Source organism: Protopterus annectens, chromosome 3.part0 (genome assembly GCF_019279795.1).
Source record: "Protopterus annectens isolate FY-2018-M chromosome 3.part0, PAN1.0, whole genome shotgun sequence".
Lineage (NCBI taxonomy): Eukaryota > Metazoa > Chordata > Ceratodontiformes > Protopteridae > Protopterus > Protopterus annectens.
Window position 1 is genome coordinate 900444410 of NC_056731.1, and position 27754 is coordinate 900472163.

Genomic DNA, 27754 nt, shown 5'->3' on the forward strand with positions numbered 1-27754 from the left:
GTTATTTTATTGTGCATCAACATTTATATGTCCCCCAAAAATTTTCTATTCTGATATATATTTGAATTCTCATATAGCAACTTAATATTTATAGATTTCTAAGTAACTCTTTATGTATTTTCACCCTTATACCTTAATTAAATATCAATTTATGATAAACCAGGGAACTTTTTAGGTTTTTTAGATTTTTTAGACCTTTTAGTCTTTTTTTAATTTGTAAGTAGATTATTAAATTATTAAATAATAGACAAATGACTTATATATAACTTAGAGATACACTTAATTGATTGGTTTTTAGTTTTTGTTGTTGTTGTTCATTTTAATACTTGATTAATGTACTATTTAGTCCTAAAATTATCATATCCTTTATATATACATTTTTTATACATACATTTTTTACATTTATTTATCTAAATTAACATTAAAATATTAATTTATTTATATATAGTATATATTTAGTACATTCTATATACATATGTATAGGTATATATACTGTTAGGTAGATATATTCATGCATAGCTTACATAATAGCTATTTGTATGGTTACCCCATACATTTACTACTCGCAATATATTTTATACACAGTTTACTATATTTAGAGTGTTCATTCACCATTTAGCAGGTGATGAATATTTGTTAAATAGGCGCAAATCGTGCAGTATGTGTGTCCTCTGTGTAACACTTCTTTATTTAAGATTCTTTATACATATTTTTTCTGAAGAGTGTTTTTACGCTAGCTTTTTACGCTAGCTTTCAACGCTCCTTTTCTTCAAGGCTGCGTTGAATTTTAATGTTCTCGTAATTTTATAACATTACTTTAGAAGTGTTTTATTAGACTTTGACGCAATCTTAAAATATGCGCTTTTAGCATATATTTATATATTTACCTAATGTCTATGAAAGATTGTACCTTGTTTTGCTTTATTCTTTATTCCAGGCTCGAGCTGAAATTAATTTTGAGTTTTTGTCATTTCAACTTATATATAAGTAGGTTTTTATATTTTATGGCTTAACATATTCAGTAATATATTTGGGAATGCACATTTTTTACAGTTTATGGCTTAATACAATTAGCCAATGTTTTCATTTGTCTGTTTGGGCATTCGTCTTTACACACTATAGAAATGTATGTTGTTTTTAATCATGGTTTCTTTAAATGCTCAATGAATCAATTAATTAGTCATTAGATTATTGTCTTGGCTAATTATTTTATTATATAAAGTAAGTCAGTGGGTGTAATTGTTATCTGAAGAAGCGTGGTTGTATCCACGCGAAAGCGCTTATCATCCCACTTGTCAAATAAAAGGTCTATTTTATTTTATCGTTACAAGTTTCACTGGATTTATTATTTGATTAGAGAAATTGTCACTTGCTGTTTCGTGGAGAGATCAGTTTCTGTTTCTATACATAAATATTGCAAGTACCTGTGCTACACTGAATTTCTTTTTGCTTAACCATTGATAAAGGCTGTGAGGCCAAAACCGGTCTGGTTATTTTGTTTGGAACATGTTTTAAAACCAATAAAGGATTTGGAACCTTAGTGCTAACCATCATATTTTGCTGGTCGTTGTGGTTGTATGCAGTTGGTTTTGACCATGCACGCCATCCTTGCGAGGTATTTCAGTTGCATATATGCAACTGAGGACCAGGAATGTTTTTTTAGTATTCATCTGTCAAAGTATGTGCACATCTGTGCAATGCCTCATATATGGTGATTTAAGATTGCAAAAAGTACAGTTTTGTACCTACCATAAATGTAGATGTCCGATAGATATGCAACTGCAGTCATAACATATGGGTTGTCCTGCCTCAGGCAGCCCTCGGTCGGCCGGATTCCAAAGTCTGGGTCCGACGTCGGCTGATGTCGCATTTCTCTCTGACGTCAGAGCGGCAGGAGTACATAAGCATCAGCCGACGCCATCTTCTTCAGTGTTTCTTGCCCCAGATGCCAGGTGCCCTCCAAGGAAGGCTGTAATCAATTTGGAAGACAAAACAGGTTTCCAGACAAATAAATAAGCAATAAACAGATACACCATAACAGATATCCCCAGCTAGGATAACAGGGAGAGGAGTGGACCCAAGGAATAGAGGGGAAGGAGGGAGGGAAAACCCGACTGCAGTTGCATATCTATCGGACATCTACATTTATGGTAGGTACAAAACTGTACTATGTCCTTCAAGAATGCAACTGCAGTTATAACATATGGGTTGAATACCATAGCTTAGCTGGGGGAGGTGGAAAGCTCTAAGAAAAGGATGGTGTAGCTATCAATCCCTGCAGGACTGCCTTAGCAAAGCCTGCTCTGGATCTGGAATATAAAGGAAGGTTGTAGTGTTTGGAGAATGTATGCACGGAGCTCCATGTAGCAGCTTCTAGAATGTCTTTTGTAGGCACCCCTCTTAAGAATGCTGTAGAGGTGGCTGTAGCTCTGGTAGAGTGTGGTCTGATATTGGCTGGTACACTCTTTCCATGGAAGGAATAACATAATCTGATGCAATGTCCAATCCATTTTGAGATAGTCTGTTTGGAAATTGCTTTTCCTTGTACTCCAGGGGCATAAGCTACAAAAAGCTGATCAGAGTTCCTATTGGCCTTGGTTCTGTCCAGGTAGTAGCGAAGTTGTCTGTGAATGTCCAAGGTATGCAACAGTCTTTCCCCTTTGTTCTCAGGATTGGGAAAGAAAGTAGGCAGGTGAATTGCTTGATTTAAAGAAACCCTAGATACCACTTTTGGCAGAAAGCTAGGGTTGGTTCGTAAGGAGACCCTGTCTCTGTGAAAGGTAATGAACGGTGGTATTGCCATTAGGGCCTGTAATTCCGAAACCCTTCTTGCTGAGGTAATTGCCAACAGGAAAGCTGTCTTCCATGAGAGGAATTGTAAGTCCACAGAAGCTGCTGGCTCAAAGGGGAGTAGAGTCAGTTTTTCTAGGACAAAGTTGAGGTCCCAAGCTGGTACTGGGGCCTTTCTTGGTGGCTTGATATTTTTGATTCCTCTAAGAAATTGCCTTAACAAAGGATGTGAGAACACAGGTGGATCAGTGTTGTATCTAGCTGAAATAGCTGAAGCATTTATTTTTATAGAAGAATATGAGAGTCCATTCTGTAGAATATCTGCCAAGTATTCCAGGATGAGTGGGATGTTCAATAATGATGCATCATGACCCTTGCTGGTATTCCAAATGCTGAATCTCTTCCATTTTGCTGAATAAACCTTTCTGGTGGATGGTCTGCGGGCTTCTGTTAATATCCGCTGAACTTCCTTGGAGAGAGATAGATTGAGGTTATTCATGGAATCTCCCAAGCTGTTAGCTGGAGCGTCTGAATGTTGGGATGTACTGTCTTGAAGTTATTTCGAGTCAAAAGATGGGGCCATTGGGGAAGGGCCCATTTTTTGTTGTGGCATATGTTCCGTAGTAGTGGATACCAGTGTTGTCTTGGCCAGTCTGGAGCTATTAGGATCCCTTTTGGCTTCTCTGCTTTGATCTTTAGTAGTACTGTGGTCATCAGTGGCAGAGGTGGGAATGCATAAATCTTTAGGAAGTTCCAGTTGAACGAGAGAGCATCTGTTTTCCATGCTTGTGGATGATATGTCCTTGAACAGAACTTTTGTAGCTGATGATTGAGGTGGGAGGCAAATAGGTCTATTTCTGGCCTGCCCCATGTCGAGGTGAGCCTTATGAAGATTTCTGGATGTAACCTCCACTCGTGGGGGTCTAGGAAATTCCTGCTTAGGCTGTCCGCCAGCACATTGTCTTTGCCTGGAACAAACTGGGATTGCAATTGTATGTTTAAGCTCAGTGATTTTTCCCAAAGATTCATTGTCAGTCTGCAAAGGGGGTAAGAATGGGTGGCCCCCCCTGCTTGTTTATGTACCACATGACAGTGGTGTTGTCTGCCCGTATCAGCAGGTGGCCTTGCTGAAGTTGTTGTCGAAAGGCCTCGATGGCATGCATGACTGCCAGCATTTCTTTTTGGTTGATATGCAGATGTGTTTTCTTTGGAGACTATTGTCCTTGAATACATCTGCCCTCCATGTGTGCCCCCCATCCAAGGTCTGAGGCGTCTGTGGTCCTTGTTTGTGTTATTTGTGGTTTTTTGAATGACATACCTGTGTTTGTCTGGCTTACCGAGGCCCACCATAGAAATTCCTTTTGTAGGCATGGAATGAGCGGTATGGTTGTCTCTAGGTTGTTGCTGTGTTGAGACCATAAACTTTTTAGGTACCATTGAAGCTTTCTCATGTGTAGTCTTGCTAATGGAACCAGGAGAATGCATGATGCCATGTAACCCAGGGCCTGTAGGAATCTCCTTGCAGTCATCTGGGTGAGCTTTGCCAAACCTTTGAAATAATGAGTTTGGGATTGTCCCTGTGGGGCAGGAAGCCCCTGTGTCACTTCTTTGGTTTGCTGGTTGCCATTGTCGTCCCCTGTAGGAACCTCTGTATTGTCCTCTTCCTCGGCCACGCCTGCTTTTGCCCCTTTGAAATCTTTCAGTATTAGGAAAGGACCAGTTTTTTGAAGGCCAATTCCTGCTGAATCTGGGTGGCTGAACCTGGAGGAAATCTTTGACTGTCTGAACTGACTTGGCTTTTTCCTCAATGGTCTTTAATACATCTTTAGCATTAGCACCAAAAAGCTTGTTCTTTTCCAAGGGTGCATCAAGAATTTTTGCCTTAACATGATCTGGTAGAGGTTGTTCTTTTAACCATGCATGTCTACGAATGACCGCCCCTGTCATAGCTGCCCTACATGAAGCTTCCAATGCATCATATCCACACTGAAGGAAGTGATTGCTAACTTGCTGAGAGTTGTGTACAGCCTCCTGCAAAGACTTCCTATCTAAAGGATCAGGAGAGGCCAAAGTTTTCTGTAAATCATCTAACAGGAAATCCTGATATTGAAACATATGAAAGAGACAATTGAGAGCTCTCATAGATAAAATAGTGGAGGTGTAAACCTTCTTCCCCCATCTCTCTAATGACCTAGCTTCCCTGTTGGAAGGCAAAGGATTTTTGGAGGTGGTAGCTGAAACCCCTTTCGGCCCCTGTGAAATAGTTTCTAAATCAACAGCATGGGCCCTAAAGAAATGAGAATGTGTTTCAGGAACTCTATAGTATCTGTCTGGCTTGGCAGGAGCAGGAGGGAGAGTATTAGGGGTAACACTGGAGTCAGAGTATAAATCATCCAAAACATCAAGCACAGGAGGTATAGCTAAGGGCCTGTGCTGGGGCTTTTTAAGGAAGGTACGAAGGCGCTTTCTGGAATCAGAAAATTCCTGGCCTTGCCACTTAAAATGTTCCCTCATGGAATGCAAAACTTCCCCAAAAGAAATATCCTCAGGTGGGGAGGCCGAGGGGATGGAGTCCTCTGCATCTGAGTCCTCGTAGGTCTGGAAAGGCTCTTCCTGGCTATCGGAGTGGTCAGAGGCCTCAGAATCTTCATCTGAAGGGAGGGGGTCAGTGGGCTCAACCCTGGGCCTCTTATCAGGAGGAGGCTGGGATCCTCTCTCAGGATGGGCCTGGGAACCTCTGATCATGGAGATTAAGTCTGCTGCCATAGTCATGATTTGTGTTTCAGGAGTAGGCTGAGGTAAGGCTTTTGCAGTAAGGTGCTTGGTCTTGCTGGCTGCCTTAGCACGTGTGTAGGCCTTGATAGACATGGACATGGGAGGCCTAGCAGCTCCACGTGCAGGAGTGACCTTATCCACAGCAATGGTCTTGGGCATTTCCTCGGTTTCAGTATCCGGAGGAAAATCAATAACTGGCATCGGAGTGGTCTCCGGTATCGGAGGTATCGGTAATGCGGTGTCTTCGGTTCGGAGCGGTGGAATAACCGCCTCAGAGGGAACCGGGGCACTCGCGGTAGGTTTTGGAGTGGTGTTGGTGGAATACGCGGGCCGAGGATGTCGGTCCCGGTCTTTACGTTTTTTAGGAGTCTGCGATGTCGGTAATTCCGATGGCATCTTGTAATCGAATTTTTCGCCGAAAAAGTCTTCAGCGAACTCCGCCCGGCGCCTGAGAGTGCGCTTATTGAAGCGAGTACAGGTGGCACAGGCTGAGACGTCGTGGTCTGGGCCAAGGCAAGGAAGGCAGTAAGAATGGAAATCCTTATGAGGTATTTGTTTACCACAAGACAAACAATTATTAACTTTTTCAGTAATTTCTGACATCGGCTGAGGCAAGAAAAGGTCCCCAACGGGGTACTTAGCTTTTTTAATGACTTCGGATTGAAGAATACAGGAGCTGACCGACCGGCACTTGCGAACTGCTTCTGCTTCGGGCACCGCGCGGCAAGAAAGACTGAAGAAGATGGCGTCGGCTGATGCTTATGTACTCCTGCCGCTCTGATGTCAGAGAGAAATGCCGACGTCTGACCCAGTCTTTGGAATCCGGCCGACCGAGGGCTGCCTGAGGCAGGACAACCCATATGTTATGACTGCAGTTGCATTCTTGAAGGACATCACTAAACTTTGACACTTCTGGTTTCGTGTGATCCAAAGATGTTCAAAAATGGACTGCAAAAGAAGTTGAACTTGTTTTAGTGGTCTGATGCATCAGTGCAGCAGTGAGGCAGCTTGTTTTCCATTTGAACAGCTTTGCAGACATACGAGGACAAGGCTGGAACAATGTGTACCATACGAGTGGTAGCACAGATGGTAGGTCTACACACTGTTGTTCATATTAAAGCCTTATGGCCTGGTTAAACACCTGGTAGAGTCTAAACGCAACAGATGGCAAGCAAGCCATGCACCAAAAATAAAGTACCACTCAAGGGAATGTTAACAGTGCTGCCGATATTCTTCTTTACTTAGAAAAAAGAAGTTATTAACGTTCCATCTGAGTAGTTGTACTTCGTTTGTCTTCAACCTGTGGGAATACGGATCCGTATCAGATCCGAGCCGGCAAATATTACTAGCATCAGCTCCGAGCTCCAGACTCCTCCCTTTACCCATAACACACCTCCATTGCCTTCCATCCCCAGATCGAGTTTGCTGAACTTATGCTTGGAACCCGACCTGATAATATATTTGTGACCTATACTACAGCCCGTAGACTGATCATGCGCCAAGGTCCGGGAGAAGGAGGGAAGGACGGTTGAAGACAAATGAAGTACAACTACTCAGATGGAACATTATGGTGAGTACATAACTTCGTTATCTGAAGTAGTTTACTTCATTTGGTCTTCAACCTGTGGGACAGAGTCCTCAGCTACTAAAACTCCTGGGAGGCCCTCATGGAAGGATATTCCGGAGTACCGTGGAACCGAAGGATGCTCTCCTTCTTAAAATCAAATCCAATTTATAATGAAAAATAAATGTATGAGATGAGGACCAAGTAGCTGCAGAGCAAATGTCATCCAAAGACACTTTAGACCAGAAAGCCGCAAATGTAGTCATGGACGTGGTGGAATGAGCTTTTACCTGACCTGTTGGAGGCATGCCTCTGTCCTTATAGACCTGCAGGATGCATGAAGAATCTGAAAAGAAGCTGAACTTGTTTTAGTGGTCTGATGCATCAGTGCAGCAGTGAGGCAGCTTGTTTTCCATTTGAACAGCTCTGCAGACATACGAGGACAAGGCAGGAACAATGTGTACCATATGAGTGGTAGCACAGATGGTAGGTCTACACACTGTTGTTCATATTAAAGCCTTATGGCCTGGTTAAATACCTGGTAGAGTCTAAAAGCAACAGATGGCAAGCAAGCCATGCACCAAAAATAAAGTACCACTCAAGGAAATGTTAACAGTGCTGCCGATATTCTTCTTTACCTAGAAAAAAGAAGTTATTAACATTCCATCTGAGTAGTTGTACTTCGTTTGTCTTCAACCTGTGGGAATACGGACCCATATCAGATCCAAGCCGGCAAATATTACTAGCATCAGCTCCAGACTCCTCCCTTTACCCATAATACACCTCCATTGCCTTCCATCCCCAGATTGAGTTTGCTGAACTTATGCTTGGAACCCGACCTGATAATATATTTGTGACCTATACTACAGCCCGTAGACTGATCATGCGCCAAGGTCCGGGGGAAGGAGGGAGGGACGGTTGAAGACATATGAAGTACAACTACTCAGATGGAACGTTATGGTGAGTACATAACTTCGTTATCTGAAGTAGTTTACTTCATTTGGTCTTCAACCTGTGGGACAGAGTCCCCAGCTACTAAAACTCCTGGGAGGCCCTCATGGAAGGATATTCCGGAGCACCGCGGAACCGAAGGATGCTCTCCTTCTTAAAATCAAATCCAATTTATAATGAAAAATAAATGTATGAGATGAGGACCAAGTAGCTGCAGAGCAAATATCCAAAGACACTTTAGACCAGAAAGCCGCAAATGTAGTCATGGACCTGGTGGAATGAGCTTTTACCTGACCTGTTGGAGGCATGCCTCTGTCCTTATAGACCTGCAGGATGCATGAAGAAATCCATCTAGCTATAGTGACCTTGGAGATGGTTTCCTTCTGTAAACCTTTTTTTGGAAAACCTAACAATTAATCAGATTTGCAGAAATTTTTTGTCCTGTGTAAATAGAATCGTAACTGTCTAAGAACATCCAACATGTGCAGTTTGTATTCCATTTTGTTTGTAAAACTGGGAAAGAACACAGGCAAATTTACAGTCTGATTGATACTGACTGGCGAAGCCACCTTGGGAAGAAAAGATGGATTGGTTGGAAGGGAAACTCTGTCTTTATAAAAAATCATGTACGGAAATTTGATGGACAAGGCCTGTAATTCTGAAACCCTTCTAGCAGAGGTGACAGCTACCAGAAAGGCTGTTTTCCACGATAAAAAATGTTAGATCTACAGTTGCGGTGGGCTCGAAAGGCAGAGTGACTAGAGCTTGGAGAACGGAGGAATAGGATCTTTGACAGGGGGACGTAGCAAAATAGTGCCTTTGATAAAGGCTTTACACAGTCTGAAAGATGCTAAGGAAGCAACATTCTAGCCACATGAAAATGGGAAATGGCAGCCAACTGAACTCTGACAGCAGAAGAACTAGCTCCTTGCTGGAAAATATCAGCTAGAAAATCAAGAATCGCAGAAATAGGAACCGTGAAAGGGTCTAAACTCCTCTGAGAGGTCCACAAGGAAAAATGTTTCCATTTACTGCAATAAACCTTCCTGGTCAAAGACTTATGAGCAGCTACCAAAATAGATCTAACTGAGGAAGACAGTCTGGGAGTCCTAGCAATTACAGGAACTGGAGCAGCCAAGCCGTGAGCTTCTGGCTGTCCAGACTCGGATGAGGCACCCCCCGAGAGGTGTGAAATCAAATCCTGAATGGGATCTAGGATTCAAGGTGGAGCCAGAAGTTGAGACCAAAGGAAGGGAAACCATACCTGGCGAGGCCAGAATGGAGCAATGAGGATCACCTTGCTCCCCAGGTGACAAGCTTTCTGCAGAAACCTCAGATTGAGAGGTAATGGCGGGTAAGCATACAGAAGACCGGGAAGCCAAGCATGAACTAGAGCGTCTCTGGGGGACTCCCCCTGGCAGAGAGTACAGAGCGAAAAACTTGCTGCACTTTGCATTGGAAGGAGATGCGAAGAGATCGCAGCAAGGTTGACCTCACTTGCTGAAGATCTGTTCCGCTACTGACAGATTCAGAGACCACTCATAAGGCATCAGAATGGTCCGACTTAGCCTGTCTGCTAGGATGTTGGACCGTCCCGGAATGTGCGTTGCAATGAGAAAGCGACCGGTGGAGATCACCCATTCCACACTCTCATGGCCTCGCGACAAAGGGGGTAAGATATGGTCCTTCCCTGTTTGCTGATATACCAGACTAGTGACATGTTGTCTGACTGAATGGCAATTGTTCCCAGAGGAAGAAAGGCATGAAGGGCCTGCAATGCTAGAAGGACTGCCCTCATCTCTAGGACACTGACATGCAAGCTGGTCTCTATGGGGGACCACAGACCTTGGACTGTCCTGCCCAAACAATGCCCACCCACCCGAGTTGGGAGGCATCTGTGGTCACTGTGGCTTGGGCCAAGGCTAAAACAAAGGGTCATCCCTCCAAAATGTCCGGAGAGCTCATCCACCATACGAGGGACAAATGACACACTCGACTTAGGTGGATAGGATAAGTCAATGGCAGTTCCAACAGGGACCACTGAACTGCTAGAGTCCACTGGAGAATCCGCATGTGTAGCTGGGCGCATGGGAGAATATTTATGGTCACCGCCATCTAGTCTAGGGTCCTCAACACTGATTCTGCCATTGGGAGGTGGGAACGGTAGGCAGGGAGACATGCATCCTGAGGTTTTGAACTCACTCCGAGGTCAGGAATATTTTACACTGAAGAGTATCTATCCTGGCACCAATATAGTCTATCATCTGTACAGGATCTAGGAGAGATTTGGATGTGTTAAATGTGATGCCCAAACTCAGGGCAAGTGTCAGAAAGTAATCCCTGGTTTGGGAAAGCAGACGCCTGGTGGGAGCAGTGAGGAGCCAATCGTCCCGGTACAAATAGACCTGAATCCCCTGAAGCCTCAGGTGAGCCGCTACAACCGCCATCACTTTGGTAAACACCCTAGGGGCTGTGGTGAGACCAAAGGGCAGGGCTCGAAATTGATAATGACTGGCTCCTAGCCAGAAGCAGAGGAACCTCCTGGAGCTTCTGTGCATTTTTATGTGATAGTAAGCATCCTGGAGGTCTAACTAGTACATCCAGTCACTCTCTTGCGGGTATGGCATGATGGACTGTAGCATGACCATCCGGAACTTCTCTTTGGCAACAGATAGGTTTGAGGGCAGAGAGGTCCGGAATGGGCCTTAAATCGCCTGTTTTCTTTGGCACCAAAAAGAACCTGGAGTAGAAGCCCATTCCGGACTGATCTGGGGGGATGGTTTCGATGGTTCGTTTTACTAGCAACTTGGAAATTTCCTGTGCTGCTGCCTCCCTTTGTGTGAGTGGAATGTCTGGGAGGTGTCTGGGAGATATGGGGTAACCCACGAATGGGATAGAATATCCTCTGGATATGATCTGAAGCATCCAGCGGTCCGCTGTTATGGACTCCCATGCCGCTGGGTGCAAGGACAATCGTCCCCTGACTGCCTGCAGAGTACAGCAGCAGGGCAACCCCTCAGGGTTGCTGCCTGAGTCTGTCCGAGAACGGTTCTCGAGACCCGAAGTTCCACAGAACCCCTCTGCCTCTGGGCCGGCGTCCATTCTGTCCCCCTCTGCCTCTAGTGGAAGGGCAGCCTTGGCAGACCTCTCAACCATCCCAAATTACTCATTTTCTTAACGAGTTTTGGGGTCCAAATGAAGGGGCGCCACAATTCCTGAGTGGCACCCCTTCATTTTCGATTTTTTTTTTCTTTTTTTTTTCTTTTTCAAATTTCCGCGCTGTTGGAGCACATGCGAGATGACGTCAGCTCCGTCAGCACTACTAGCCAGTCGGAATTGAGCTCAAGGAGCTCACGTCATCATTTCCGGCTGGCTGCGAGCAGGCGGGAACATGCTTTGCTTGAAAAGATTTTTAAACTGTCTGCTGCCATTCAGAAGAGATGTGAGGGGGACAGGACGGACGTATGTTGCTGTTTTGGACAGGAACTGTGCTGCGAGGGGGATTCGGAAGCTATACTTTGCAAGTAGGTAAGGAACAAAGATGTGTGTGTATGTATGAGTGTGTGTGGTTGTACTTAGTAGGTCTGCATGCATACATGTATGCAAATGATAGTGCTTATGAGTTACTGTGTTAGCAGGTAGGACTGCTGGATTACATTTTTATTTCATGTTTTATATAAATATTTAATTAAATGACACTGCAGTACATTTTGCGCATGATTTTACCATTAAATATAAAGGAGAGACTCTAATGCTCAGATAGACCATTCAAGCATTAGGTACAGAATCCATTGTAAGCTCTACGTTGCTTTCTTATCTTACAGTTTTGATTGTTCATGTTACGTGTATAATATACATGCTAATTGCTAAAAGATGAACTCTACCTTGGGACAGTGACCTTTTATTCCATGGAAACAGAACGACACATATTTTGTGCAAAACCTAGGGCTGCTTATTCTTGTGCCTGCACCAACAGAGCATAAACTAGCTTAATGGAAAGCAAGACCTAGTTTTATCTACGTATCGGAATCTGCCAAGAACAGATGTGTTTACAGGCATTGCGGTTGAACTCGTTAATTTTTAACCAATGCGGTATTATCATCACTGCCTCTTTGGGAAGAAGTGTGAGATAATGTTTCAGCTTTGAATGAAGAGCAATCACTGAGAAATGGTAAATTCACTGGTTAGCTGCAACATCTTCATATATATATATATATATATATATATATATATATATATATATATAGGGTATCATGAATTAATTTCCCAGTAATTTCTGAATATGGATGTACAGCATTTATAAACAGAGGATATCATTCTTATATTAGTTGGCTACACTTTTCATCTTTTAGTATAATGTGTATAGATGAGTTTACCATCCAGGTTATATAAATAAAGTATTCTGGTACAGAATACAGTGCATAAAAAGGTTATCAATCTGTGTTATTGAAATGACATAGCACTTAAAAAAAATCAGTGCATCATTTCTGTACAATATGGATGACTATGCTGTAACTGATTCTAACAAAGCCAAAATAAGGTGCTGGTTGAAAGTCTGAGAATCCATTTCTGATGGAACAGAAAAAAACCTGCATATGCAATTAGGGGGAAATATATACTATTTCTAAGACGGTGGTATATCAGATAATTCCACTACTGTGAGGTACAGTGCAAGAGTATATGTCTGCATTTGTGTGTGTGTGTGTGTGTGTGTGTGTGTGTGTGTGTGTGTGTGAGTGAATACCCCCATGTAATACACCTGGTTGCTAGAGGTATTCAGGCTCAAACCCTGTACATTTGGTACAGGGTAAAAAGAGCCTAATGTCCCTAGCCACCACCATTTCTGAGCTTTATCCAGATTTTTTTTTTTGTGCTAAGAGTTGGGAGCTATGATGAGAAGTGAGAACATTTTTTGTGCTAAAAGTTGAGAGCTGTGATGAGCAGTGAGAACACAATTTGTATTCCCCCATTATTGGCTTTGTTGTTTGTCCATGTTTTTTGTGCTAAGAGGTTGAGAGCTGTGGTGAGAAGTGGGAACTGAAATTATTCACTAAATGATAGCCATTAAGGTTCAGTCTTCAGCAGTTTCCTGAAAAACAGGATTTAGTATAGTGGTATGTTTTGACTGTAGTGCAAAGGGTTCTGTGTTCAAGACTTGCCAGTGAAATGCATGGTAGTTAACATTTTATTCTAGCAACTTTACAAAATTACACAAGCAATGTTTAAAAAGTGTCACTGATAAGTCCCTAGACACCACCATTTGTGAGCTTTGTCCAGGTTTTTTGTTCTAAGAGTTGAGAGCTATGGTGAGAAGTGAGAACTGAATTTATATTCCCCCATAATTGGCTTTATTGTCCAGGTTTTTTGTGCTAAGAGGTTGAGAGCTATACTGAGAAGTGAGAACTGAATTTGTATTCCCCTATTATTGGCTTTGTCTAGGTTTTTTGTGCTAAGAGGTTGAGAGCTATGTTTTTCCTATTTTTTTAGGAAGCTGCTGATTTGGCATAGTGGTATGTTGTTCTGACTGTAGTGCATAGGGTCCTGGGTTCAACACTTGCCAGTGAAATGCAAGATGGTAACACAGCATTTTATTCTAGCAACTTTACAAAATTATACAAGCAATGTTTAAAATGTGTCCCTGGTTTTTGACCTTTTGTACCTCCCCCAAAAAAAATGAAATTGAAAATAAGTGCGAGACGCTGTGTAAGATGCCTATGGCTTACACTACTGTCATTTTATTTATAGTGTGGGTGTGGAAGTAAACGTTTATGATGGAAATGTTATGAATTGGGCAGTTTTGTCATTATTGGTTCATGCATTTTGTTTCATTGTCTGAGTACAACCTACTGGTAAAATGTTCAAACAATAAATTAAAAATGCGCTCTGTCTAACAAGTGTGTTGTATTATACAAGAAAGATAATTTAATAAAGTCAGGAAGGTGTAGCAAAGAAAAAAACACATGTATGTTTCTTGCTTTGTGTGCAAGGGGCCAATGATTTGAAAACAGCCCAAAGGTGATCTTTATCCATCACTGGCCAGATGCATTTTCTTTGGATGTGGGTTTCAATGCTGTTTCAATGAATGTGAGTTTCAAGGGCAGAGAAGTTTTAATGTCAAGCCTATTTTCATTGTGAGACAGCATTGCTTTGTTTACCAGATGATGTCTGTTAGTGTTTCTATATTGTTGTGCTGTAAAATGTAAAAATAAAATCCAAATAATCATTGTAGAAGTAAAGCAGTATGCATGCATTAGTGTTTATTGTAAATGGGGTGAAATAGCCAGGTAATGGGACATTGGAATGGCTGCAGGGGGACTCTTGTGCCATATTTTGGTTGTCTGTTCTTCAGTTTGCATTTGAAAGTTGGCATCCCACAATTCCATTGGAGTGGGTGGGGTTACGTAATTATGTATGCAAATTAGATGTTAATCAGCGTACAGATATGTACCTATTTTTCATGGGCCTTGTCCAGATTTTTGATGTTTCCAGGTTGAGAGGTATGAGCCTGGGAATAATGAGACTTATGGAACCACATCTTCTTTTGCCCTCCCTGGTTCCGGGAAAAAGACCTTTGAGGGTTAGAGAAGTGGATTCCGATGGTAGACGGTGTCTTCCCGTCCTTCTCACTCTGGACTAGTGTCTCCTTGACGGTCTTACCGAAAAGTGTAGAGCCGTTATAACAGGCATTGGCAAAAGACGTCTTTAAAGGGTTCGAAAAATTGACACAACCTGAGCCAGGCATTATGCCTCATGGACAAGCCAGACCCAGCCGCCCTAGCCCTCCTTCCATAGCATAGGAGAGGAGTCGCATGGATGTATTTGATACCGCTTTCAGAGTGGCCATTTTCGGGGAGAACGAAACCTTGTCCTCCTGCGACATGGACTTGGGTGGAGACTCCTCCAGCTCCTTTACTAGGTCGCGTTGGAGTCTAGTGACATGGGCCAAGTAATTGAGCGCCCTGATCGAAAAGGTAGTAGAAGCACACACCCACTTCCCTAGGCGGTCCATCATCCGTGACTCCCGGTCAGGAGGGTGGACCGAGGAACTCTCCTGAGCAAGTTCCTTCTTAGTGGCTGCTGCTACCACCATGGCGTCCACAGGGGAGCCCTTATTCCAGGATGACCTGTCAATGGGGGGATTTAAAATTTTATTGGGTCACTTGGAGATAGGCTCCATGGTGACCAGTTCCTTCCACGCTTGTGAGGTAATCAAATCCACTAAAGGATCCATGGGAGGGGGCACCCTGGAAGTATGTGGGCCCGTGCCGAAAGCCTCCAGGAACACAGACTCATCAGAAGAGGGCTTGGGGGCAGACCAACCTCCCCATTGGCGCTGGATCTCCATGATGTTTCCAAAGGAGACATCCTTGGGAGGTGATCTTGGGGAAACCTCTCCATCATCTAAATATGTGTCCTCGGTGAGGGACTTGGGGGAATTCAAGTGCCTCCTCTTACACATATGCTTGCGAGAGACACATCTCCACTGGGGCTCTCAGGGGAGCATTCACAAGCCATCTGCTTTTCAGGGGGAACTGTCTGGGGCACTTTGAGCATGGGCTGTCCCTCTGGTAAGACAATGGGGACCGTAGACAGAGACGAGGGGGTCTGGGAGGGGTCCGAGGTCTCGATCTGACAGACAGGACCCTTTCTACCACCCACATCGAATGCTGAAGGAGAGCAGACCTCCTGGGAAGCTAATAAGGAGGCCGGTCTCCCTGGGCCCAACGCAAGAATTGGAGCCGGCCCCGAAGAGGACGGAGCTCCAAGGGAGGGGACCTGGCCCGACAACATCGGAGCCGATGGAAAAGGTTCCACTCCCTCGAATCCCACACCCAACCTCCGGCTCACAGAGCGGCTCAGATCCAAACGGGTCGGATCCGAGATGCTTCAGACAGCTGTCGGCATCGAGGAAACCAGTACCATCAGCGTCAACCCCCTGACCAAGGCCAACCTTGGATCCAAGTACTCTGAAGCCGAAGGTCAGATCGGGGATGGAGAAATGGGTTGAAAGAAAGGAAGCGAGCTCCCCCCTGCAGGGGGGGGGGCTGGCAAAACCTCCATCTGGATCTGTGTATAGATAAAATGTCTCATCATCTTATTAAGATCCATATCCGACAAGGAGCGGGTTGACCGTGACGAGGCCATGGACTCCGACCTGGTGGTTCGGGGAACCGAGGCCTGGGAGACTGGACATGCCTCCTCCAGCTCCGGGGAGAACCTTGGAGACTGGAGCTGAGGGGAGTCATGGATCCGTGCTGACTTGCTCAGAGAAGCAAGGTCCAGGGACCTCTTCATCTTTTCCTTCACTTTTGACTCTCTCTCTCCCTTTCTCTAGCTCTCCTCTGCTCCACTACCACAGGCTTAGATGCAGGAGTTTGAGTTCCAGCCTGGGAGGGAGGAGAGACCAGAGGGAGAGGCAGTCATAGCAGCCGCTGTGACTGAAGCGGAAGATGAGGAAGGAGGGTCGGTAGAAGGAAGAAGACATTTGAGGGCCAACTTGGCCCTCATCCTTTAAAGCTCGGGGTTGAACCCCACACAAATGGAGCAATCCACACAAAGGTGGGCCACACCCAAGCACAACACACACAGAGTGTGGCCATCTGCTGGGGAGAGCGTATGGCCACACTCTGTGCAGCACTTAAAGACAAGCTTTTCAGCCATCCTAAGAGAAAGAAAGAACGCCATAAAAAAGCAGGCAAAAAACATTCTTCACTACACACGCGCACACATACACACACACACACACACACACACACACACACACACACACACACACACACACACACACACACACACAGCTAGTCTATAGACAACACTGAGGGGGAGGGGCACCACAGAACAAACTACTCTAATTACCTAAACAGACTAACACTCAACGCCAAAGCAATGGGAGGGGAGAAGGGGTACCTAAACTAACCTAGATTGACGAAAAAGAGTGAAAGTTTTTAACTTACAGTAGTGAAATAACCCACTGCTAGCTAGAGCTCTGAAGACACGATGTATAAGTAAATCACGGCAAACGAGATCTGGGGATGGAAGGCAGTGGAGGTGTATAATGGATAAGGGGAGGAGTCTGGAGGTCAGAGCTGATGCTAACAATATTTGCCGGCTCGGATCAGATACAGATCCGTATTCCCACAGGTTGAAGACCAAATTAAGTAAACTACTTCAGATATTATAGTTTAATTATACACCTCAAGTAATACGATGTTGATTTGTAATAATTCAAATATATTCAAATCTTTGACTTAATGTGTCACTTCTATTTCAGATCATTACTTTTAGAGTACCATAAATGGAATGTGCATTTTTGTTTGCCGAATCAGTTACCAAGTACAACAGCACTGCTAGCTATAAACCCAAGTAAGACTAGCCTAAAACCAACTAACACTTACCATATGAACTAGAGCTATGTACATGAATAAGCCAGCTGTAATAGCAAATATCCACACGGAAACATCTTCACCGTAGTGACCAATAATGATTCCAGTCACCATACCAAAATAGGCCAAGGCTGAAGAAAGGAGGTTGTAAAGAATGGCTTGCTTAAATGTCATCCCAGCAGTCAGCAACACAGCAAAGTCCCCTACAAATAATAAAACACATCATGCACGTTATTTACACTTTTCAAGACTTCACTACAGTAAACATGTTGGCCGAGCTGTATTCCATCTCCAACATAAATGGCAAAACCAATGCTTCAGTGTAGAAACAAAGCACATTTAATGTGTCTTCCTAGAGTTGTTTATGGCAACTGGGCAGAGCAGATTTTTAGGTGAGATCTGGAGAGAAAACCATCAGGCTTTTCTGAGAGATGAGACTTGCTTAAAAAGTCACACTGCAAATATAATTTCTAAAAAAGAAATGTGTGTAAACAATATCATACAGGGAGTATCAAGACAACGAAAAAAAACAGGTACATGTGTGAAATGTAAGTAAGCAACAGCTGGACTTCATATATATTTATTTGTATATGGGACACTGAATTTAGGGAAGAAACTAATAGCTAATAAACTGGAGTTAAAGAAATCAAATGAGGCAAAACATAGCTTGTTCACTTGCTTTAAAAAGGAAATGCAAAAGAGGAACCACCTGGAAAGGGAATACATAAACAAAAGTACTGATGAATGAAATAAAAGCAGCAAAGCTCTGTAGTTCCTAATGATATGAAGACTACCCCCACTCTAAAATAACAGGTAAACAAAGGATCACTTTAAGCTCAGTGTTTGCTCTCAGTTGCTCTAATTGGTAACAAAATCTGTATTTATATAGTGGAAAACAAGCTAAAACTATACAGGAAAAACTTTCAGCTCAGGGAGCTGGAACACTTGAACACTTTCAAACACAAAAACTGAGACCCATAAGAAGCAAAGACATTCATGCTGCATTTCCTGAAAACTGCTCTAGTATAAGGAACTGAATCCATGTAAGGCTACTGTCTTGCTGTTTATCTTTCTGCAACTTGTATTAAATATTCTATTTTTATACAGTTTTATCCTGAGCCAAGACTGAAAGGCGTCCTTTTTGGATCATTTCACTACTGCAATTGTAACTGGTCCATAGACTATGACTCAGAAGGAGAAGCCCTTAAACACACAATATTGTAAGCACATCAAATGTTTCGTTCTAATCTTTGGTAGCTAGGAGTGCTCAAATAACACAATCTACTTCTTTTAAAGAGAAACCTCAATGCAATAAAGTACAATACAGTACAAACAATCCACACATTGAAGTGTATTGACAACATTTAAAGTGATAAATTAAAGCTGATCATACCTGTGACGTTTATAGAGCACGTTAACATTGCAATGTAATACAATAAGAAGCGCTGTACAAAAGCTGGGGAAAATAGTAAGATGCAAACGGTGAACTAAATATATAAAGACAACAGTTGTTTGCCTATGAAAAAATCAGACATGTAGCACTTTAATGCTGCAAAGCCTTGGAAGCATGGACTACACAGAAGCACATGCTAGTAACAATGGAGAACACTGGACCATTTTAGTGTTTCTCCATACCTGACAAAAAGAAACGGCCGCAGCATAATTTGACAGCATCCAGAGACTACAAGCTACACTAGACAAGACAAAACTCAATTTATAAAAAAAAAACATACTGGGCAGTTGTCTGTTTTTCTTTTCCTTTTATTTTTGTTAATTCCATTTGTAAGAGGGGTGTCAGTCATTTTCATTCCTCCACTTTAAAACTTTTAAAAATTATAGGGAAAGAAACTTTACAAGCATAATTATCTACACACGTCTATCTACCTACTGACCTATCACTATCAAAGTAAAATAACAGTGGATTGCAAATAAAAAAAATGTATCAAGCAAGACTCAGCTTTATCTTCTCATACAAGTTCATTAAGCAAAATAGAAAAAAATAGCCATAACTAACTATATCACTGCAATTCTGGGGCAACACACACACACTGGTTCAGTGTTCTCAATTTCTGCCACATATTCTAATGGCACATGACAATCTCACTCTTGACTGTCTTAATTTCCCTTAATAATCTAATGCTACTTATCCAAAACTTTTCCCTCCACCTTCACAAAAAAAAAAAAAAAAAAAAAAAAATCTTGCCTGTTTCACACAGTCTTAAATTTTGAAATGTTTTAGTTTCCAGTATCTCTTCAGGAATATGCCCCCCCCCCCCCCCCAGCGTGCACTACATTTTTCAAGAAACATAATTTGATGGCACCTCCTCTGAACAACCTCTTTCTTGAAAGAGATCAAATTAACTTTGTGGGTTCCTTCTCAGTCACAAACTAAAAGTTGCTATTATCTTCATTCTCTGTTTCCTTTCTTTAGGACTATACAGGTTCTATTCCTCTAATTGGTTTGTACAACTTTTCAATGGAGGAAGTGCATCACTTTTGCAATCCTGCTGTTTGTTTCCATTCTATATCCTTACAAAGGAAGCCGTACATATAATACTCCAGCAGAAACAACTTATTGGACTTCACTAGTAATGCCACTTCCTAGGGTATGTTAAAAAAAATAAGTTTCCTTAAGTAGTTAGCATGTGTAATACTTGTGGACAATACAGATATAGCTCATGATAGTTCACAGTACATGATGCATTTGCTTTTGGCTTGTTCCTGGTGTATATATTAAGCAGACACTGACAATAAAAACACAGGATGCGACATTACGCTGCTCTACTTTAATGGAGTACAGCACAAGCTAAAGAGACTATTCTGATGTGTGTATTTATCCAGGGCTGGCCTCAGGCAGAGGCAAACTAGGCAAGCACCTAAGGTGCCATGCTTTTATCGGTGCTCTTCCAACATTTATTTATTTTTACAGTAATACATTGTTCTAAAAAATAAAGTGTCCCTACAAGAAAAACAAAAACAAAAAAGCCTGCAGCACAGCACCCCCTAAAGGGGGCAGTGCTCCAGCTGACTTAACATTCAAGTCAAGTTACTTTACACTCGCCTTAAACATTGCACAGTTCTGAGAGTACAGACCTCACAATGTTCAAATGTGGGCATGAAGGTACCTGAAGGAGGACTTTTTCTGTATTTATATACAATGACTTACAAAAGAAAAGGACAAGGGACAGAAGCAGGGACAAGTTGCAGAATTCTGGGCAAAGAGGAGGGGAATGGTGCATTGTTGGTGACAGAAGTGCTATTACTGTTTTTACAGTAAAACATCCATCCATCCATCCATCCACCCACCCACCCATCTACAATCCCTTCCTCCCATTTCAGCACATGGGGTTGGAGTGTCACTTCTATATGCTAACAGTCATCAACCAGATATTTTGGGCAATATTTCAGTCTTCTTATTTTCTGCAGAGGCTGATGAGAGGAATGGTGCAGTGAGTTGTATTATTACAGCTTTACAATGATGCTTGTAGTCATCAACCAGATATTTTTTGCAATATTAATCTGGCTTTGTCATTTGCGTGGAGCAACTTGGATTGGAATACTTTAATGTGTGCCAAACTGTGTTGATTGTGAAAACATCTCGCTCAACCTCTTAGCAAGGAATATGAATAAAGATTAAAATAATGTGTGTGGGGGGGCAAAAATAAGGATATATTTCAAATATTGTTCTTGTAAACTTAGAAAGTTGTTAGAATAACAAGATTTTTGTTAGCATACAATTTCCGAAGGATATGAAGTGTGAAACTCAAATGTGGGTCTTGTTTAGTGACTTCCATCCTCAGTGATTTGCCAGAAAAACACAAATTTTATGAGGAACAGACCAAAAATAAGGCAACAATCTGGACAGCAGAGAGGCATCTGTGGATGTGAAATAATATTATATATCCATCAGACATCCTGGCTATAATTGCTGGGTGGGGGGGTTGGGGTTGGGGTTGGCTGGATGACAGTAACTGAACCTCTTGTCATTTTCTCAGTTTAAATTCACTATTTGGCTTAGCAGGACTAGTGTGTTTTTTGTGAAAAGTAAGGTGGACTACATAAATGGACACCTGATATGCACAGACAGAGTAGGTATAATTGCAAGGAAAAGCAATGCAATCCTACATTTTATTTCAAGTTTTAATGTTCAAAGCTGACCAAGTACCAATTCACAATAAACATGAGAAAGCAAATGCTTGTGAGGATACATATATCACATCTGGGAATAGTACCCCCATCTCAAAATACATAGCCAGTTTCTGTGTGCCCACCTCTGGTGTTAAATCTCCACTCCCTCTTTACTCCACCCCCTTCTTGATACACCTCTTAAAACCACCCCTCTCCTCTCCACTCCCTCTCTTTACTCCTCCCCCTCCTTGATACATCTCTTTAAACCACCCCTCCCCTCTCCACTCCCTCTCCTTACTGCTCTCTCACATATTTCCCCTCCTTATACCTACAAACTCTCCACAGAGTCTCCACACCAACTTTAATACCTATCCTACCCTACTCAACCATGTCTCATCACTATCTCACCTCATTTACTTATCTTTTCATTCTAACTTCTCTCTACAATGCAACTTCCTATTCCTCTACCACACTACCCTCCTCTTTCTCATTCACATCACCCTCCACTACCTCCCTTCCCCACCCTCCAACACCCCACTTTTTTTAATATCCCCCTCCCTATTTCAACCATATCCAATTCATTATTTCAAAATAAAACTTCTTACAGTTCTTCTAAAATCTCCCTCTATCAAAATTAAACTGCATCGTCCTCTTCCATTATGCCTCAATTCAAAGTTTCACCTCCTCTCTCCCTTCACCTGGCTAACTCTTGCAGGAGATATCCACCCCAACCCTGGGCCTACATCTACTAACAATCTCCCTCCCACCACCTCCTCTAATAGACACAGCCATAAATACCTTAAATTCATTACCATTAATACCCAGAGTATTAAAAACAAAATAACTCTATTCCATGCTTGGCTAAATCTCACTACACCTGACATAATAGCAGTAACCGAAACCTGGCTAAAACCACAAACTACTAACTCTGAGATTTTACCTCCTGGCTTCCAAGCTCTTAGGTCTGATCGCAATAACAAAAAAGGAGGTGGTGTAGCCTTAGTCTACAACTGCCTGCTAAATCTCAGCCCATACCAAAATCCCATTCCTAACTTTAATAATGCAGAACTAGTCATAGGAATCCTCAAAAGAAACAACTTCAAAAGTATCTGTATCATAACTATCTACATACCCCCTGGGGACAACTCCTCCACCCTTGAAGATATTCTCTGTTGGGCCACAAACAATATTAAGCATGAGACTTACATTCTAGGTGATGTCAATATTGATTGGAATGCAATTAATAATAAAACTTCCTCTCTGTCTATCAATCTTTATAACTTTACTCAACTAATAAATAACATTACCAGACCAAACAAAAATAACCCTCCAGGCTCCATCCTGGACTGGATTCTAGTCAGCCACCCGAACAATATATCCGACTCTGGTATATTACCAGACTCAATAAGTGATCATCTCTCAGCCTTTATTAACCGAACTACCCAACAGCTCCCACACCAACATCAATATGCCCACTCGCGTAACCTAACTAACTTTAACCCCTCGGTATTTTCTGAAACCCTTAAACTTACAAACTGGGATTCACTAAAAACTCTTCCCCTAGATGAAGCCCTAGAAGTCTTCAATTCTACCTTCCTTAAAATCCTAAACTCCCAAGCCCCCCCTCGAACAAAACGAATAAAACACAACTCTGCACCTTGGCTAACAAAGGACACTAAAACTCTAATGCTACAAAAAGACAAAACTTGAAAACTATACAATAAAAATAAAAACCCAGCTTCCTTCCTTCAATTTAAGCAACTACGCAATCTTACTAAAAAACGTATCATATCTGATAAAAAAAATCATACTACACCAAACTACAGTCTACCCTCACTAACAACCCCCAAAAATTCTGGAATTCCATCAATTCCCTCCTACACCCAGGTACTAAATCCAATCCCTGTCCAGATGACAACAAGACTGACACAGAAATTGCAACTCTCTTCAACTCCTTTTTTACCAGCTCTATAGCTGATCTGACTAAATCCTTCTCCTCTTCCACCCACATCCAAAACTCAAAACCTTCTTCACCATCCTCACCTCAATCCTGCTCCCATAATTCCCCTCCCACTTTCATTCTACAACCCGTGTCTACCACCAGTACCAAAAAGCTTTTCTCCAAACTCAAACCATGCTCCAATGCCCCCGACAATATCCCATCACTTTTTCTCAAGCTCGCAGCCGATGGCATAGCCCTACCTATCAGCATACTCATCAATAGATCCATCCACGAATCTTATGTTCCCAAACTTTGGCGAGCTGCCCACATTCTGCCCCTTCACAAAGGAGGCAAAAATAATAGCATTTCCAACTTCCGCCCAATAGCCATTCTCTCCCCAATTTCGAAAATCCTTGAAAAATGTATCCACCGGCAACTCATGCCCCACCTCCTCTCTAACCAACTTCTCACTCCTACGCAACATGGGTTTCGCCCTGGCCACAGTACCATAACTGCTCTCCTTTCTTTCCTAGACATTGTCAACCATGCACGTGACTCTGAAGAAATTGTCTCCATTATCCTTCTTGACATTTCCAAGGCATTCGACACAATATCCCACACACTCCTTCTCAACCATCTTTCTAACCTCAATCTCTCCCACAACTCCCTTTCTTGGTTCAAAAGCTATCTCTCAGATAGATCCCAAGTGGTGAAATGGAATACAGGTACCTCGAACGTCTTACCCACCCCTACTGGAGTCCCTCAGGGTTCTATTCTCGGACCCCTGCTCTTTAATGTCTTTATCAACGACCTCCACATTGCAATTCCTCATTCTCAAATTGTGCAATATGCAGACGATTCCACTGTTATCTGCTCAGCCCCTAGCCTTCCCGAGCTCCAAGCCAAAACCCCATTGGCCTTCCAACCATAGAAAATTGGATGCTTCGAAACCATCTTTCCCTTAATGCCAATAAATCCCATATCATTCTCTTCTCCCCTTCAAAAACTCTGCCTCTTGATAAGCCATCTTTCAAAATCTCCAGCCTCTCCCAGTCCCAAATAGACGTTGTTAACAATGCAAAATTACTCAGAGTTACCATTGATGAGCAACTGACATTTAATAATCACATTCAACTAAACATAAAAAAAACCCATCAGAAGCTAGGTATGCTTTACAGAAATGCTAACTTTCTTTCCTTAACCACAAGACAAACACTCGCACTACCTACCTTCTCCCCTCTCTATTGTATGGTGCTCCTCTTCTAACCAACCTCACCGCTTCTATCTCCTCAAAACTTGAAAGTTGCTACTACAAAATCACCAAATTCGCTACTAACTCCCACCATTCTACACACCATTGCATCTGCCTCCGTAGTCTCCAATGGCTAGAACTCCCTAATCACCTGGATTACCTCCAACTTACTACTGCACACAAACTTATTTTCAAACCTACTGCTTGTCCTGCATTATCAAACATCTTGCCCTTCTACACTCCTCTCAGGCCCCTAAGATCTAGTCACCAAAACCTTATTTCTGTATACAAACCCAAACGACCTCCTGGCCACCTCCTTCTTTCTTATACTATAGCAAAGAAATGGAACTTACTTCCTTCCCTACTAAGACTCACTACAAGCTATGAACAATTCAAATCTCTTCTCCATTCTCACCTCTCCCAAAACTGGAAATGCAATTGTATACTTCCTACCTAGATCTTATTAGATCTCTGCTTCATTTTCCAGCCTCTGACCCTTCTTCTTCAAACTCTCCCCTCAGCTCCCCTCACTCTACTTCTTTATCTCCTCTCTCTCCCCTGCTTATCTCTCATTTCTTCCTTTTATATCTTCTCCTCCCCCTGCCTACATACATGTCTAGACCTACCATTGTATCTTTTGCCTCTTTCATAAGATGTGCTTTTAAACTCAAACCTATTTTCTTCTACTCAATTTCCTTGCTTCTCCTTCTCTTCCCCCCTGATTTATTTCTCTTGCACTCCAGATCTATGTAAAATCTATTCTTATGTCTCTCTTCTATGCTAACAATACAGTATACTGCCATAAGTACTATGTTTTTAGAAATTGTTAAAGGTGTTATCCTGCTATAACACTGTGTGTTAGGTGTGCAATGTATTTCTTACGTATGCTGCCATAAGTACTATGTTCTTAGAAATTGTTAAATGTGTTATGTGTTATGTTAAAGGTAAGTGTGCAATGTATTATTAATATGGAGCTTTTCTCCCCGGGCCTCCACTGAAAACGGGCTTTCGAGCCCAGTGGACTTCCCCGGTTATCAAACTGGAAATAAAATAATAAATAAATAAATAATAAAATTAAGGCATAGATGGCCACAGTCATATTTCAAGCTGCTGCTGTCATATTTATATATATAGCATGCCACCTCATACCCTACCCCAGAAAATAATCACCTTCTGTTTATCCCACTGATGTCAGACTGGGACAACATTGAAAAAAACAAACAAATAGAACATAATATATTTTCTGTCATAAATATATACACAGCCTTCTTATTTACTCTCCCCAGAATATAGTCACCTGTATGTGCATCAGATGATTGAGGAAAATGAAAAAAAAATGATTACAGTAATACTTCCAATTTGTTTCTGTTACAGACAGTGCAGTTCTCCAGGACAAGCTATAGTGACCCTCCAGACACCCCTCTAAAGTTTGTGAGGAAAGTTAAAGAAAGAATGACCACACTGTGACCTCTAAGAGAGGAATGTTATAGAAATAATTATCTTCTCCAGTCCCCACACAAGTGCAGTGACCCCTCTGTGTACACCTATGAGCAGGGCTAATTTAAGACCATGTGGTGTTCATAGCAGAGGTAATTACTAAGCCCGTCTCAAAATCCATTCATGCAACCTTGGTGTGCAGAGGCCAGCAGCAGCCACAAATTCTGAAGGTCTGGATATTTTATGATGTACCTATCCCTTGTTTTTGAGACATGACTGTTAAACTGTGCAAGTGACAACAGAGTCAGTTACTTTCATCCAGACAGCCCCCACCAAACAAGTTATACTATACCCTCTATGTACAAAACAGATGTCTGATCATAACAGAGGATGACCATTTAATGTCTTTCATCTTCGCTCCAAAAAAAGAGTTGGCATATTGCACATTGCTTCATGTAATCACATTAGTCCTACAAAACCAAAATAGATAGATAGATAGACAGACAGACAAGCTAATCATCTTCCTCCACAGAAGACAGCCAAAGCAATTATACCTGTGGAAGTGGGTTGAACGACAGAATACCCATAAAGCCCATTCTGAAGAACAGGAGTCTTTTTAAGTGAATTTGTGTTAGTTATATTTATTATGCATTACAGAAGTTTGCACTCAACAAATATTTTTTAAAATACACATTTCATAAGAGTTTTAAACATATTTTATGTGTGCTTTTTGTGTGTGTTTATTATATGTAATTATATATATATATATATATATATACACATACACATATATTTATGTATTATACATTTTTGTCAGTTGAGTAAAGGTTAAGTTTTTTAATTGAATAATCAGAATAAGGCTGTGATTGGTGCTGTGTTTGATCAAGCCTCAATATATATTTGGATACATTGTTACAGTGTTATAGGTCTGATGAAGTGGTGTGTTTTCACCACGAAAGCGCTTGCCCATTAAATCAAGAGATAATGTAATGCGACAGGAAATGAATCACTGGTTAATGTTGGAACTACTTGTCACCTGCTTCACTCCCATCTAGCACCCCATCACCTCAAAATTACACACCATCCAATAGTTCGACGAAACCTAAAAAGAAACACTCCTGATACAATGAACAACTTATAAAATCTAAACACAATAAACAAATATTTTACTCACAAGATGAGTTATACAAGTGCCAGAGGTAAACACACTGAAATCTCAGACCTACATTCCTGACTTGTCTATTACCAACCTGATATTACAGCCATAATAGACACCTGCTTAATATATATATAATCAGATGAGGAAATCCAACTTTTGGGCTACAATATAATATAATATACACAGATTGTCTCAACAATAGAGCAGGTGGGTATAACACTAATATATTCAACTGCCTAGATATGAGACAATACACTAACAATACCCAACATTTAATAAAGCTGAGATTTTGCTAAACTGTCCTTGAATCAGGTCTCTGCAAACCCTTACTTATACCTACTACATATATTCTATCCAACTCAAAAAATGCATG

At 41.9% G+C, this 27754-nt stretch overlaps 1 protein-coding gene and 1 long non-coding RNA gene across 2 annotated transcripts in view; one reads left to right on the plus strand and one right to left on the minus strand.

The window, feature by feature from the left end:
* Positions 1-27754, plus strand: part of PRKDC (protein kinase, DNA-activated, catalytic subunit) — a 4917417-nt gene that overhangs the window by 1781827 nt on the left and 3107836 nt on the right. The window lies entirely within an intron of this gene.
* LOC122796615 overlaps positions 11436-27754 on the minus strand; it is a 72420-nt gene continuing 56101 nt past the window's right edge. The window contains exons 2-4 of the long non-coding RNA XR_006363997.1: positions 17476-17666; positions 16727-16729; positions 11436-11449 (exon numbers count right to left, since the gene is read on the minus strand). This is a non-coding gene — a long non-coding RNA (uncharacterized LOC122796615). The remainder of the gene's footprint in view (positions 11450-16726; positions 16730-17475; positions 17667-27754) is intronic.